A 15,847-nucleotide genomic window follows, 5' to 3' on the forward strand; every position below is an offset into this window, starting at 1 on the left:
GGAAAGACTGGCATTCCTTGCCTCTTCTTTGCCAAAGGGGAATTCAGTTAGAGCAAGCTCAGAGGGTCTGACTTTCCCTCTGAATTACAGATACTGTATGATCAGAGGTTCAGAGGACTTGCGTCTCTCATATGCATGGCTGCCCACTCCCCCCAACTCCCTCACCACCCCTCCCAACACTCACCCATGGGGATGGTATTCCCGTGCCATAGAAGGAACCAGCCAAGAAGCCTCCATGATGACTGGGCCAAGGCAGGACAGAATTCAAATGACAGGAAAAACTTGCCCAAGTTTGGATATCTGGCCAGGACTTGGCAGTTGTTTCTTGAATAATCCTATGGTCCATGGAACAGCGTCTGCAGTGTTCCTCTGTTCATTTATTTCTGTTTTTATTTGACTTTTACAGCTGTTAGCTAATTTAAATGCCAGTTTTGGTAGTAGGTGGGATATAAACTCCATAAATACAAATAACTACTGCAGAACTAGCTTGGCATGCACTGTCTCTGTCAAATATTGAAAATCAACAGTGCAGTGTACAGCTATACTTGTGATACTGTTTTGCCAATAAGCAAAGGTTCTTTCTGGATATTCAGAGGCAATAAACACACTTTTGGGTGAAGGAAAAAGATTTATTAGACAAACAGATTGACAGAAGTAATTGAAGCAAAGGAAAATAAAGCATACAATTAACAGAGAGATCATAAAGTATGCCTAACGTTGGCTACTGGGAACCCTCTCCTCTCCTCTCCTCTCCTCTCCTCTCCTCTCCTCTCCTCTCCTCTCCTCTCCTCATCAAGATAGTATCAACAGCAACCATGACTCTATAACAGCCTGACCCAGCAGCACCTGTTCCAGATCAGCCTGGCACAAGGTTCTACCTCTTGGGAGGGTCTCAAGGTATCCTATCTTGGACATAGTCCACTCACATCTGAAGTTTTTCATGTAATCCTTTTTGGAGTGGGGTACAGGAAGCGCCGGTCCTAAAAATTGGCCGGCTGCCAGTCCAGCACAAGCAGTTCTCAAGTAAGAAGCCCAACCCTGATAGGTTGCCAAAGGCTTGACTCTGCGAACCTATGGAAAGGCACAACTGATTAGCTCCATAAGCAGACCCAAATGGCATTCTAGACATGAGCAGGAGAAGAAGTCCTCCTTCTTTTTCTCCTCAACAATTAGCAGTAAATTTCATAGTTTGTGGCAATGTACAAATGTGGCATCTACCCGAGCAGATTATTTGCACATTTAGCCCAGAAACAGGCAATTTTTTTTTTTACATATCACCTGCCATCTAATCCTTTTAACTGGAGAAGCCAGAGATTAAACTCAGGACCTCCAACATGCAAACTGCGTGCATTTTCACTGAGCTATAGTCCCACATGAATAAGCATAATCACCATCTTTGTTTAATTTCCTGAACTTTCTTTTACCCAAGTCAAGCTGTTCAGATTTTGAAATAACTCCTCTCAAATAATACTCACCTTTCTCTCGGGGTTACCCACCAAATACAAAAAAGACCTGATGTTCCATCAGCTGCATGTGTGCAGCAGAAAGCCACAGGGCAAAGAAAATGATCCAGGGTTCTCCTTCCCTTGAAAGCCATGCACTGGGGTCACAGTGGCATTGCTGTTATGTCACAGGTCCATCTGACAATTTAGCATGTTAGGCTAGATAGGCTTTTGATTAGGTTACAAATGGAAGAAAATGTTTGTGGCATAGGAAAGTGTGCTCTGTTTCCAAGCAAAATCATATTCCCAGGAAGGTTCCAGGACTGTGCTTTCACTTCAGAACAAGCTGTGTGCTCCCCTCGTACCATGTTTGGGGCTCTGGGGCTGCCGCCATAGCACTGCTAATTCTTCTATTCCACTAGCAAACCCAACTGACCTCATGCAAGCACTGATTTATGTTCCCACAATGCCAGTAGCACCAGGGCACAGGCACCCTTGGATCCTTCCTTTAATGTCACCCCTCCTGTCATGTTGCATTGATTATATATTATTTGTCACCCTTCCCATAGCTGACTTTAAAACATAAATGCGCATTTCCTTTTTGCATGTTTTATTGAATTTTGATAAATAATAATGAATACTATGCTAATATAATAATAAAACAAATGGTATCTTGGCCACCCACTATACCTTCCTCCTTTTAGAATTTTCCCTCATGTGATCAATGCAACCATAATGTTTATTTAAACTGTTTTTGTAAATGTTTTATAATATTTTTTCTTCATCATGTAATTCAGAGCACATCCACTGCGGGTCCTGTGTTGTCTAGAGAGTTGTAGGAAAATTCAGAGCCACAGCCCCAACTGTGGGAAAGCACTCAGAGGTCAGAGCGAGGACCCTGAATTTGAAGCACTCCCTCCTCCTCCACAGCTGGCCCTGTCCTTTCCATGCTGGCTCTGGCTCTGCGGTTGCAAGTGCAACTTCGGAGCCAGGACTCGGGAGGGGCCAGGCCCTGGCAGGATACAAGGAATGCTGGCGGTACCTCAGGTCCTCCTCCTCATGAGCAGGGGCAAAACACTCATGGGCCAGACTTAGCCATCTAAATGTTTTCAGGGGAGAGAGAAGTGCAGACAATCCCTGCCTCTGTTCTTCCTGCCTTACCTGCAACCCTCTGCGTTCAAATGGTGCTGCTCAGGCATCCTATGGCCTATTATGATGTTTTTAAATGTATTTTACTCTCCAAGGAGGCAAGTTAGGGCACAGTCCTTGAGGCTCATAAGCCCCTGCACTTGAACAGCAATAAGTTTGGATACATCTCACAGTGTTGTTTTTAGTCGCGAAGCCGTGTCCGACACATCGCGACCCCATGGACAACATTCCTCCAGGCCTTCCTGTCCTCCACCATCTCCCAGAGTCCACTTAAGCTCACACCAACTGCTTCGGTGACTCCATCTAGCCACCTCATTCTCTGCCGTCCCCTTCTTCTTTTGCCATCTATTGTTCCCAGCATTAGGCTCTTCTCCAGTGAGTCCTTGCTTCTCATTAGGTGGCCAGAGTATGTTTCATCTTCAGTATCTGGCCTTCTAAAGAGCAGTCAGGGTCGATCTCCTCTAGGACTGACCAGTTTGATCGCCTTGCGGTCCAAGGGACTCGCAGGAGTCTCCTCCAGCACCACATTCAAAGGCTTCAATTATTTGGTGCTCAGCCTTCCTTATGGTCCAGCTTTCACAGCCATACATTGCAACTGGGAAGACCATAGCCTTGACTATACGCACTTTTGTTGGCAGGGTGATGTCTCTGCTTTTAGTATGCTATCTAGATTTGACATAGCTTTCCTCCCCAGGAGCAGGCGTCTTTTAATTTCTTGGCTGCAGTCCCCATCTGCAGTGATCTTGGAGCCCAGGAAAATAAAATCTGTCACTACCTCCATTTCTTCCCCATCTATTTTCCAGGAAGTGAGAGGGCCGGATGCCATGATCTTAGTTTTCTTAATGTTGAGTTTCAAGCCAACTTTTGCGCTCTCCTCCTTCACCCGCATCAAGAGGTTCTTTAGTTCCTCTTCACTTGTGAGAGTGGTATCACCTGCATATCTGAGGTTATTGATATTTCTCCCAGGAATTTTAATTCCAACTGGTGATTCATCTAGCCCCGCCTTTCTCATGATGTGCTCTGCATATAAGTTAAATAGGCAGGGCAACAGTATACAGCCTTGCCGAACTCCTTTCTCAATTTTGAACCAATCAGTGGTTCTGTGTCCAGTTCTCACTGTTGCTTCTTGACCCACACATAGGTTTCTCAAGAGACAAATAAGATGGTCTGGTATTCCCATCTCTTTAAGAACTTGCCACAATTTGTTGTGATCCACACAATCAAAGGCTTTAGCATAGCCAATGAAGCAGATGTTTTTCTGGAACTCCCTAGCTTTCTCCATGATCCAGCGTATGTTGGCAATTTGATCTCTAGTTTCTCTCCCTCTTCGAAATCCTGCCTGTACTTCTGGTACTTCTCGGTCCACATACTGCTGGAGCCTAGCTTCTGGATAACTTTGCTAGCATGTGAAATGAGAGCAATGGTGCGGTAGTTTGAACATTCTTTGGCATTGCCCTTCTTTGGGATTGGAATGTAAACTGACCTTTTCCAATCCTGTGGCCACTGTTGAGTTTTCCAAGTTTGCTGGCATATTGAGTGTAGCACTTTTCCTGCTTCATCTTTTAAGATTTTGAATAGCTCAGCTGAAATACTGTCAACTCCACTAGCTTTGTTGTTGCTCTGACTTCCTAAGGCCCATTTGACTTCACATTCCAGGATGTCTGGCTCAAGGTCAGTGACCACCCCATCATGGTTATCAAGGACATTAAGCTCTTTCTTGTATAATTCTTCTGTGTAATCTTGCCACCTCTTCTTAATCTCTTCTGCCTCTGTTAGGTCTCTACCGTTTTGGTCCTTTATCATGCCCATCTTTGCATGGAACGTTCCCTTCATATCTCCAATTTTCTTGAAGAGATCGCTGGTCCTCCATATTCTATTGTTTTCTTCTATTTATTTGCACTGTTCATTTAAGAAGGCATTCTTCTCTCTTCTAGCTATTCTCTGGAATTCTGCATTCAATTCTTTGTATCTTTTTCTCCCTTGCCTTTTGCTTCCCTTCTTTCCTCAGCTATTTGTAAAGCTTCCTCAGACAGCCATTTTGCTTTCTTGCATTTCTTTTTCTTGGGGATGGTTTTAGTTGCTACCTCTTGTACAATGTTGTGAACCTCCGTTCATAGTTCTTCAAGCACTCTGTCTATCATATCTAATTTCTTAAATCTATTTGTCACCTCTACTGTATATTCATCAGCGATATGATTTAGGTCATACCTGATTGGCCTGGTGCTTTTCCCTACTTTTTTCAACGTAAGCCTAAATTTTGCAACCAGAAGCTCATGATCTGAGCCACAGTCAGCTCCTGGTCTAGTTTTTACTGACTGTATAGAGCTTCTCCATCTCTGGCTGCAGAGCACATAGTCAATCTGATTTCTGTGTTGACCGTCTGGTGCTGTCCATGTGTAGAGTTGTTTCTTGGGTTGTTGGAAAAGAATGTTTGCTATGACCATCATATTCTCTTGACAAAATTCTACCAGCCTGTGCCCTGCTTCATTTTGTACTCCAAGGCCAAACTTGCCTGTTATTCCAGTTATCTTTGGCTTCCTACTTTAGCATTCCAATCCCCCATGATGATGAGGACATCATTTTTGGGTGTTAATTCTAGAAGGTGTTGTAGGTCTTCATAGAACCGGTCAACGTCAGCCTCTTCAGCACCAGTGGTTGGGGCATAGACTTGGACTATTGTGATGTTGAATGGTTTTCCTTGGATTCAAACTGAGATCATTCTGTCATTTTGGAGATTGTATCCCAATGCTGCTTTTCCTACTCTTTTATTGACTATGAAGGCTACTCCAATGTTTTATAAAAATAAATAAAATTAATAAAAATAAAATATTTTTATTTTATTTATACTCCTATCGAGTATTGATCTTTGCAGCATCGGATTCCCCTTTCACCACTAGATACATCTGCAATTGAGTGTCCTTTCGGCTTTGACCCAGTCACTTCATTCTTTCTGGCGCTACTAGTACTAGCCCTCCGCTCTTCCCCAGTAGCATATTGGACTCCTTCCGACCTGAGGGACTCATCTTCTGGCATCATATTTTTTTGCCTTTTGGTACTGTCCATGGGGTTCTCATGGCAAAGATACTGGAGTGGGTTGCCATTTCCTTCTCCAGTGGATCAGGTTTTGTCAGAGCTCTCTGCTATGACCTGTCTGTCTTGGGTGGCCCTGCACAGCATAGCTCATAGCTTCGTTGAGCTACGCCAGCTCCTTCGCCACGACAAGGCAGTGATCCATGAAGGAGCATCTCACAGTACATGGTGCCATTTCTAGACCTTTCAGATGACTGGGAAATGATTAGCCACCAAGGTGTGCCACATCAGCTAGGCTGGGACCTATAGCCATTTTTTGCTCTCCTTTTTTCCCAGAACAATGTTTAGTAATACCCATTTCATGTTACATCATTTAACGTTTTTAAGGCTTGCTACCTGAGACTATAATCCTGCACCCACTTACCCAGGAGTAAACCCCACTGAACGGAATAGGACTTACTTCTGAGGTGACAGCTATGGTGGCATTACTAAATGCATTGGGAGAGTTTCTTTTTTGAAACAGAGTATATGGAAAAAAGACCATCCACAGACTATTGCAAAAAATAAAATAAAATAAAAATGCTAAGGTGGCCCCACTTCTGGGTGGCTAAAGTTTTGCATGGTTCCCATTCCCTATTACCCTAATGCAAGTGCAAAACGTCAAGGATTAGACCTATTGCTGGCAAATTAAATCCAAGCAATCACAAATTTCATTAAGATTCAAAAATTACTTAGGCAAGTATTGCAATGGTCTCTTCTTCTTTCAAGAAATCCATAGTTAAATTTACCCCCAAGCTCATCTTGAAAGTAAGAGCTTTGCAACATAAATTGTTCATGATTCAAAATCTGTTCAGATTTTGGACAGGAAGTCAGAAGAGCACTCAAGCTCAAGTGGAAACAAATTAGTCCATGGAGTTTTGCTCAGATGGATTGAGGCTGGCTTCAGGTTTGTTCTTCACTGTGCCTCGGGCAGAGCATCCACTCTGAGCAGGAGGCCCTTCTCTTGTATGTCAAAGTCTATGTGCAAAGCAATGGCTCTGGTGACACACTGTGAAGCCCACTGTGGTTTGTAGCTAGCTGTCAGCTGCAGCCCTGGAGTTAACACTGGATGGTTTTCTCCCTGTTGTTCTGCACTACATTTCTTGTTGTGCACCTTTTGGCTTTCCTTCTTGGAGAGGGCTCGCTCGTGTGTATGTTCTGGGAGTCACAAAGAAGGCTGCCGCTCCTTTGATAAAGCTGTGCAATGTCAGATCATCAGGTGCATCCTTATTCATCTTAATTTGTCTCTCAGCCTGTAGGATCAAGGGATTTCCACTCGCAGTTACTGCTTTTCTGCAGAAGCAGACACAGAAATCAAGATGGAAAATTTCCCCCATAGTGATGGATATGCTTCCATTAAAAATCATACCATGATTAAGGGGGTCTATCTCATTGGAAAGACAAACACCCTATTACTGACAGTGGTTATTTATTGCAGAGCCAAATACTCTATCAGGGCTGATCCTATGCTGAACAGCTCCCCAGGTAAAGAGCATTTTCGGGAGCTGCACACCTTATTCTGCATTGTCCCTCTAGCCCATTCCATGGCTTTGATGCATGATTGGCACATGCAATTTCCCCCTGCTGTTTATAAATTTGCTCACGGATCTGATCACAACAACTAGTGTATACACCATTTGTTGAATAGGTAGACGAGGGCACATTTTACCACTGTGGATTTTACTGAAAGTGATATTAATGGTACTAAAATAACAGAAATATGAATGCAATCATAGACACACTATTTGTACAATATTTTTCAAGAATTGAGTAGATAGTCAAGAAAGGATAAATGATCACTTTGAATGAATATAGTATTTATCCAATAAAAAGGCAAAGAGGGAAATGGATGATACTTCTGAGTGAATCTGAAGGGCTTATAAAATTATCTCTTCCTCAGCCCAGAAGCCCTCCCTCAGAAGCCCACCAACATCACCACAGTGAGACCTCCCACCAGCTCACCTGGGACCACTTTCACAACCTCCATTTTATGTTCTCTTTCTACTCCCACAATTGTTTCTACAATAGTTACTGTTTCAGAGGCTTGCAATAGGTCGGTTCAGTCCAGTTTTGATCAGAATTTGTCCAAGTTTACACATTTCTTCATATATATGGGAAGGAAAGACCTTGACATTTAAACAATTTGAATGTGGGATGAAAAGAAATGGACACGTTTATTCATCCCTTTTAGGTATTCGTAGTATATAACAGAATGAAAGAGCCAGTATACGAACTGGCCTACTTTCTTCTTCCCTTCCTATCCATTTGTTATACAATGGCTCTTAGCCATTGTAAACTATTACTTCACAGTGCAGGGTTAAAAGAAAATACTCCCCCTTGAAATGGGAAGGAGTATCTCACAGATTTCAGGGAGGGAAGGAAGGCATGCACAGTGTTTCTGTATATAGAGTGCACTTAACTGTGGTAACCAGTGTGAGGGCCGCATCCTTTAAACGTATTTGTTTCCTTGTCTGGAGGAAAAATGTCTTTATGAGTGCCTGACAGTCAGCAGCTTCCACCCTTCCTGGATCAAATACCCCTGAAATTATACTCCAGGGCATCCTGGGATGGGAAATGGTGGATATAGTCTGGCAGAACCAGTTCCTTTCTTGCTGATACCACTGATGACATTTTTTCCTACAAGGGTAATAAGGATTCTGTTCTTCAGGAGAGCTGCTGCTCCCCATGGCCGGTACACTGGGTCCCCACCATCCTCAAAATATCGCAAATATACTATAATATAAATATAGATCTCTCCCTGCTTACAGCCGTTCTGAGGCCTAAGTTTGCTTTTCAGACACACACACACATAACGCACACATATAAAAATCCCTAACATTTTAATTTGAGAAATGTTCAGCTTGGCTGCCCCGTGAACCAGCTGGGGTGCTTTGGCAGAAAAGTAACAGCAAATGCAGCTAAAACACGCTTCAGTCATCACATCCAAGCCCCCTTCATGGGTTATTCATGTGGAAGGAAAAGGTGAGTAAAGAAGAGCTGCAGACATTTCCCATCACACACCTCCTCCTGCATCCACTGTCCAGCATTCACATGGGTGGCTGAGGCAGCGCAGCCTGCCTGCACAGACATCTCCAAAGGTAGACTTCCCTGGATCCTGGAAACAGGTGCAATCAAGTTTCCAGAATACAGAAGCATCTGCCCAGAAAAGACTGTGCCAACATTCCTCCCCACCTTGCAAGCAGCTACTGTGGGGCTAGGAGAAGCCATGTGAGGGCAGTGCTACAGACATGGACTCACTTCCCTTTCTAAACACACATACCCTGACATGAGAGTAATGCAAAAAGGAGCCCCTACTTTGATCCTAATTTATTCGTGGCGCTTGTGGCCTTTTTTCTCCAGATTTTTTATCCCTTGGTTGGCAAATAAGTGTAAAGGTGACATAGGAAGCAAAGCCATCTACCCAAAGTTGCTGTGCATAATGTATTTGTAAAACGTGAGATGATTCCCATGAATTGCTCCTGTCTGGACAGCCTGTGAACATCTTGTCTAAAGAAGTTACTCCTGTGGCTGCCTCCCAGCTAGACTTGTGACCTTTTGAATAACTTTCAGAGAGCTACAGCAGTGAGACACACTGGGAAACATCTGTGTGTTCTTGTGTCAAGTTCATTGCTCTGGTTGTTAGAGCCATAAGCTGGATCCGGACCACATGGAGCAAATCTAACCACTGTGGTTAGATTTCTTCTGTGGACCTTGCCCAGGCAATGCTTGGAGGAGGTCCTTCTGAAATGTGCACCCCATTCCCCTCCACACTTGCAGCTTTTGAACAGCAGCATAGGAATGAATGGGAATGTTGTTTCTGTTCACAAAGCATATGAAACAAAGCCCTGTGAGGAGACATTGAAAGAACTGAGCAGGCTTGGCCTTGAAAATGGAAGTGTGGGGGAGAGATGATAGCACTCCACAAGTACTTGAAAGACTGTCACAAAGAGGTAGGAGACAATTCTCTTCCCAGTCAGAACACAGAATAAGGGTTCAAATTACAGGGAGCCAGATTACAGCTAGATATCAGGAATCATTTCCTGTTAGAACAGTATGACAATGGAACCAATTACCTTGGGAAGGTGTGGGCTCTCCCACACTACAAACATCCAAGATGCAACTGGACAGACATCTGGGAGGGATGGCTTAACATGGTGTCCTGCACTGAGCAGCGGGTTTGACCCGGTGGCCTTCTGGTCCCTTCCAACTCTGCTATTTGACGATTCTATGAAACTGCTCTGTTTAAAACTTGGCTGGCAAGCTTAAAAGGGTGTTGCTAAAATTTGTGAGAGCCAGTGTGGTGTAGTGGTTAAAAGCATGGGACTGAGACTCAGATGACCTGGGTTCTAGTCCCCGCTCAGCCATGGAGCCAACTGGGTGACTTTGGGCCAGTCACAGACTCTCAGCCCAACCTACCTCACAGGGTTGTTGTTGTGGGGATAAGATGGAGGAAGAGAATGATGTAAGCTGCCTTGAGCCCTTTGTAGGAAAAAGACAGGATATAAATCCAAAAAAAAAAAAAAAAATGTACCAGCTATATGTCCATATTCAATTAGCACAACTTTCCCCATCAGATTTGTGCAAATTTCCAATTTGCTTAGATTTCTAAATCAACTTAGCTTTAGTCAATGGGAGAAACAAGTTTGGAAAATTATAGTAAGTTAGGGATACCTTGCACAACTTTCACACTCAGGCACTGTTCAGTTTGCACAATTTTCCTGTTCAGAGTAACAGCAGCAATTACCAATGCAACCGGATTGGCAAGAGCTAAGAAGCAGATATCTGGAGAGTCTTGGCAAGCTCAAGAAGCTTAACTGACTCCACAATACCTAAAATGATTTGCTCTGAACAGGAATGTGCCAAAACAACAAAATCCTGCTTTTTTTGTGCTCAAGATCAGAAGGATACCAAGTTAGGTTTCATTTTTATTTTGCAGTCTTCTGTCTCTAAGATGGTCCATAATTTGCATATTCTAAAACTGGTAATGAAATTTGTGCATACCAGTGCTCCAAAACCACATGGCTCTGCTGTGATTTCTGCAAAATCAGCCAATCTGTATATAACTGTAATTTGTGCAAATTGGCTGATTTTACACAAATCGCACTACAGCCACATTTCAGTACATTTCATTAGACTTCTGCCTTTGGGCATTATTTCTAGATGTATGGATATTATAAATGCATGCTAGACTTGGAATTAAGTTATAATTATGTTAAGGTTGAGAAAATTTGGGTTCCTGTACATGTCCAGAATCCTAGAAAGAGCAAGTTAAAATTTGCATGATTCTCCTGATTCTGCTCAAATCATACTCTAGCCACATGGTTGGCATGTGCTAATTAGTACAAATTTAATTAGCATTGTTAAAATGTGCTAACTGTACTCCATACTAGAGATGTAAATCTGTGAACTGGTTCAGCTTAGACCACAGCAAGTCAGCACCAGCACAGGACTAGCAACGGAATCATAGAAATCCATTGGATTCCCCCCTCCCCCCGCCCCCGTTTGATTCCTCATACTTCCCAAGTTCCAAACCCATCATGCTCGTATTGCCATGTAGGAACAGCTCACTTATGAAGCTATTCATGGAGGAACTGGTTTATTCTGGCAGCTGAAGTACTGCCAAGAACAGATATGTTTTATTTCTATGCAGCCCAATAGTCAAAGATCTCTGAGTGGTTTACAGCTGCTCCATCATACAATGAAACTCCAAAAAATATATCCAAAAATACCCCAATATTTAAAATCAATTCAACAGTTAAAGCAATATTTAATACAGAGTAGACCCGTCAGGAACATCTGACAGAGGTGCCCTCTTCTAGCCATTCGGTATCCTTGGATGTATTTAAATGTCTCGGCAGGGGGAGCTGTCTTGGTGCTCAAATGACAGGGTTCATGCCAGGAGGGACCTAATGGGGAGATCATTTGACAGTCTCAGAGCAACCACTGAGAAGGCCAAGAGGAGCAAGTATTCAGTAAAGAAATAGCTGCACAAACCTGTCCAAGCACCAAGCCAACAACCTTGGGTTGTGCCAACCAAAGCTCATTGAGAACACTGGACCAGACTGTGCTCCACATGTGTCACCTGATTCAGCTGCTATAAAACTGGAGTCTAAGCCCCAGTGGATGCAAGAGATTTTTGTCCAGCAAATACATTGCAACAGGCCTCAGACAGATCAGGATGTCCTCAGCACCTGAGCATAAAAGGTCCCAGATGATCCTGAAAAGCTGCTCTAGGTGCCAGATAAATTCTGAACAGTGAGATGTTGTTTCTTTGACACCTCCTTTACATACTGCTCCTAACTGTAGACAGATAACTGGCCATTTGCACCTGAGATGCTTCCTGTTTTGTTTTAGCATGCTCAGCATGTATACCACAGGGCCATTTGAGCTATGCAGCAGAGTGGGGGCAAAGGACTGATCTATTGTCTTCTGAGCAGACAGAATCCAGCCATCCATGCATCACACTGCAGCAAAGCGCAACCAGATAGAATCAGAAATGATGCTTTTGATGGACTTTTGTTCTGCATATTTTCTTATACTAACAGTCACTGACCAACTCATTCTCGAATTGGTTTGGGGAAGTTTTGTTATAGATACTGAATTTTTACCAATGCACATTGCAAAATGAAAGGGATATTTTCAGGGGAGAACACAATGTTCTCCTAACCACCACCACCCACAAATGTGCCCTTTAATTGTAGCTTGTGACTCTTCATGTTTCCATGGTCTGCCATCCTGCTGCTTCTTGAATATCCTTTTCTTTTTTGTCTCAGTAGCATCTCATTCAATCAGGGTTCATATCATGAACACGATGGCACTGTGGTGCCAAAGATGCACTGGTGAGCCAACCTGGGGAAGTGATTATAGTGCTGCACTAAAACCAACTCTCTGTCCAACCTACCAATACGGTTCTTGTGAAGACAAAATGGGGAAATGAAGGTGGAGCATGGAGGAAGGCCGGGATCTAAATATAAAAATAATCAGGAAATAATACAATTTTTGGCTCTGTGGCCATGTTTGCTATGGTGAACAGAGCCAACCCCTTTTCTCTGCCTCTGGAAGTGTGTGGGGGACAGAAGCGGCTCTCTCTTTAAGCATGTGATGGTGTGACATTCGGCACAAAACAAGACGAGGAGGACTGACATGCTACCGTGACAATGGACTGAAGGAGGCCATTGGTCTATCAAACGGATGAAAGATCTTTTCATATCCTTTCAAGGCCCCACCCTCATTCCTGAAAGGGGACCTTTTCAGGGTTCAGAAGCGCTCATGAACAAAGCCCCCGTTTTGGCAGTTAAGAAACTTTGCCACCTGAGAGAAAGTCCATTCCTACTGTATTTTCCTGGAGACATAGGCTAGTGAAATACCATTCCACTGAATCCCACTGCAATATTGGAACAGTTATACCTTGCTTATGAAGAGAGTTGTAGCTGGAGGCCTCCTGCCATTCAGTATTTGCACAACATTCCCCAGTGGTTGCACAGTGCTGAGGCGGCCATTTTGTAGGCCAAGAAAGAGGCAATGAAAGAAGCAGTGTGATTTGGGCATGGACCCAAAGGAAGCCCATGGCAGAACAGAGCAACAGATCTGATCTGAATGGAATCCCAGAAGAGAGACCTATCCTGCCAACTCTCCCCAACTTCGATTAATAGCTATCTATACAGATGAGATGAAGATATTAAAATTAGATGTGAAAATGGAAGAGAAAACCAGTAGAGCAATACCGGAGAAGAGAAGGGGGCAGGGGGCTAGCAAGGCAAATGCCCCGGGGAGTATCAGCACAGTGCAATTTCTTCAAGATAACAGTATCAATGAAGAAAGAATTAATGCACTGTCTTGAAGATGGCAGGTCAGGAAGAAATTGCCTGAAGCTAAAGAAGGGAAAGTTTTCTGAGATATGAGAGAAAGAGTCTTACAAGTCAGAGCAAAGGTGCTGCAGATTATGCTCACTGAGGGAGACTCGATTGCAGCAGACACTTTGCAGCAGACACTTTGCAGCAGGTAAGGGAGTGGAATGAAGTACAGACAATGAAGGCTCAGAGCAGATGACCCAAGACAGCTTTTCTGTCCTGCTATGATCTAGATAATACAGTTGTGGGGAGCATAACGGGGTTCAGCCTACTGCATACAAGACAGGGGCTTCTACCTAGGGAGCATATTTCTATACGTAGTGAAGGAAATACTTGATCTCTTTCCTGTTCTATTTCAAGCTTCCTGCAGTGTCTTTGTGTATGTGTGTGTGCGCGCAAGCATGTGTGACTCTGTGTATGTACAGTGTTCCATATTACTTAGTTTAGCCAAAGCACAGAGGAAAAATTTGATGTAAACCGTCCAGAGAGCATGGGCTACCACTGGTGTAAAAATGTAATAAATAATAATAACAATATTTCAGAAGAGGACCCTGATTCTTCAAGAAAATACCCAAACATTTAAGAATAGCAGGATTACTGTAGAGGTAATTCGCACATAAGCTGTCAGCAGTGGGTTTTGCTTGTTTTGTGTATGAACATAAATCAGACATAAGTACCATGGGAATTTCAAACTTAATGTAATTTAAAAATATGTATTTTTACATATAAAATGTATAATACCTGTTATAAAAATAAACTGAACCAAATCAACTGAACCTGATTTCCTACTGGAATTTTCTCTGACAAATGCTTCTCATGTAACAGCATGCAATGCTTCATCTCTTCTTTCTTTCATTCTTCCTTTCTTGAAAGATTCATACTTATCAGTGATCAACTAATCAACAATGCAACATGAAAAAATCCATAATACATCAAAAGCTCTTCAGGGAGATACATATCTAACTAATTCTACATTCTCATCCACTATTTGATTCAACATCACCAAAAAGGGTAAGTTTTGGGGGTGGAATATCTCATAGCTTCCCTTTCAACAAACTGTACATAATATGAATACGTACATTAAAACATAGCAATAATTGTACGTATAATAAATAAGTACAATTCATGCATGAATCCCACGTAAACCATAAATATGCTAAATAACATGCAATGCTTAATTTCTATGTATCATTTTTATACACGGAATTTACATTCTGAGTACTGGATTACCACCTCCTTAATTCCACTGGTTTTGGATGCCCAGCACTGAGGGAAATGGATTTTTCATATATAGAAAATTACTTCCCCTGTTATTAATGCTATCCCATACATTGTGCAGACATTGACATGAAAACAAGGACTGAAAATAAACTTGACGTGACTCATCGTATTGCTACAAGTTGTTGGAGGACATGGGCAGAAGAGCACGGATGAACTCTTGCCCCGCTTGGAGCTACCTGGTTGGCCAATGCATGAACAGAAGGCTGGACTAGATCCAGCATGATTCTGCTTTTGGTCCCATAAACAGCCCTTATCCAGTAGTACTCCAGACTCCAGGAATCTGGGCTTTTGTTACATTCCATCAAGTCATCTCTGGTTTATGGCATCCCTATGAATGAATGTCCCAAAATCTCTTGTTCTTCATAGCTCTGCTCAGCTCTTGGGCCAAGCCCCAGAGGAAGCCCATGGCAGAACAGGGAACTGATCTGATCTCAATGGAATCCTAGAAGAAAGACCCATCCTACCAACTCTCCACACCTTTGCTTAATAGCTCTCTAAACAGATGAGATGAAGGTATTAAGGTTAGAAGTGAAAATGGAAGAGAAAACCAAGACAGCAACACTAGAGAAGAGATGAGAGCTGAAAAGAAGCTGGGGCTTCCCTTATGGACTCCATTGGTCTCATATTTGATCATCCTTTTCTTCTTCTGCCTTCAATTTTCCTTAGCATTATTGTCTTCTCCAGTGAGTCTTGCCTTTTCATGATGTGCCTGTATGACAGCTTCAGTTTTATCATTTTGGCTTCCAAGGCAAATTTTGGTTTGATTTGATCTAAGACCCACGCATTCATTTTCGTCAGTCCAGGATATTTGCAAAGTCTCCTCCAGCATCATGCTTCAGATTTATCCTTTTTTTTTTCCTGTCAGTTTTCTTCACTGTCCAGCTTGCACAACTAGTCATAGTAACTGGGACTTCAAGAGATGTGGATTTCAACTCCAACGAAACAATATTACACTTCCTGATCTTTCCTATCCCCCCGCCCCCATGAGTACACTTCCAAGCCTCAATCTTGAATGTAGTCTCTGTTTGAATTGATGAATGAGCCAAGGTATGTAAA

Source organism: Varanus komodoensis, unplaced genomic scaffold (genome assembly GCF_004798865.1).
Source record: "Varanus komodoensis strain SLA01 unplaced genomic scaffold, ASM479886v1 scaffold1, whole genome shotgun sequence".
In the NCBI taxonomy this organism is placed as follows: Eukaryota; Metazoa; Chordata; class Lepidosauria; order Squamata; family Varanidae; genus Varanus; species Varanus komodoensis.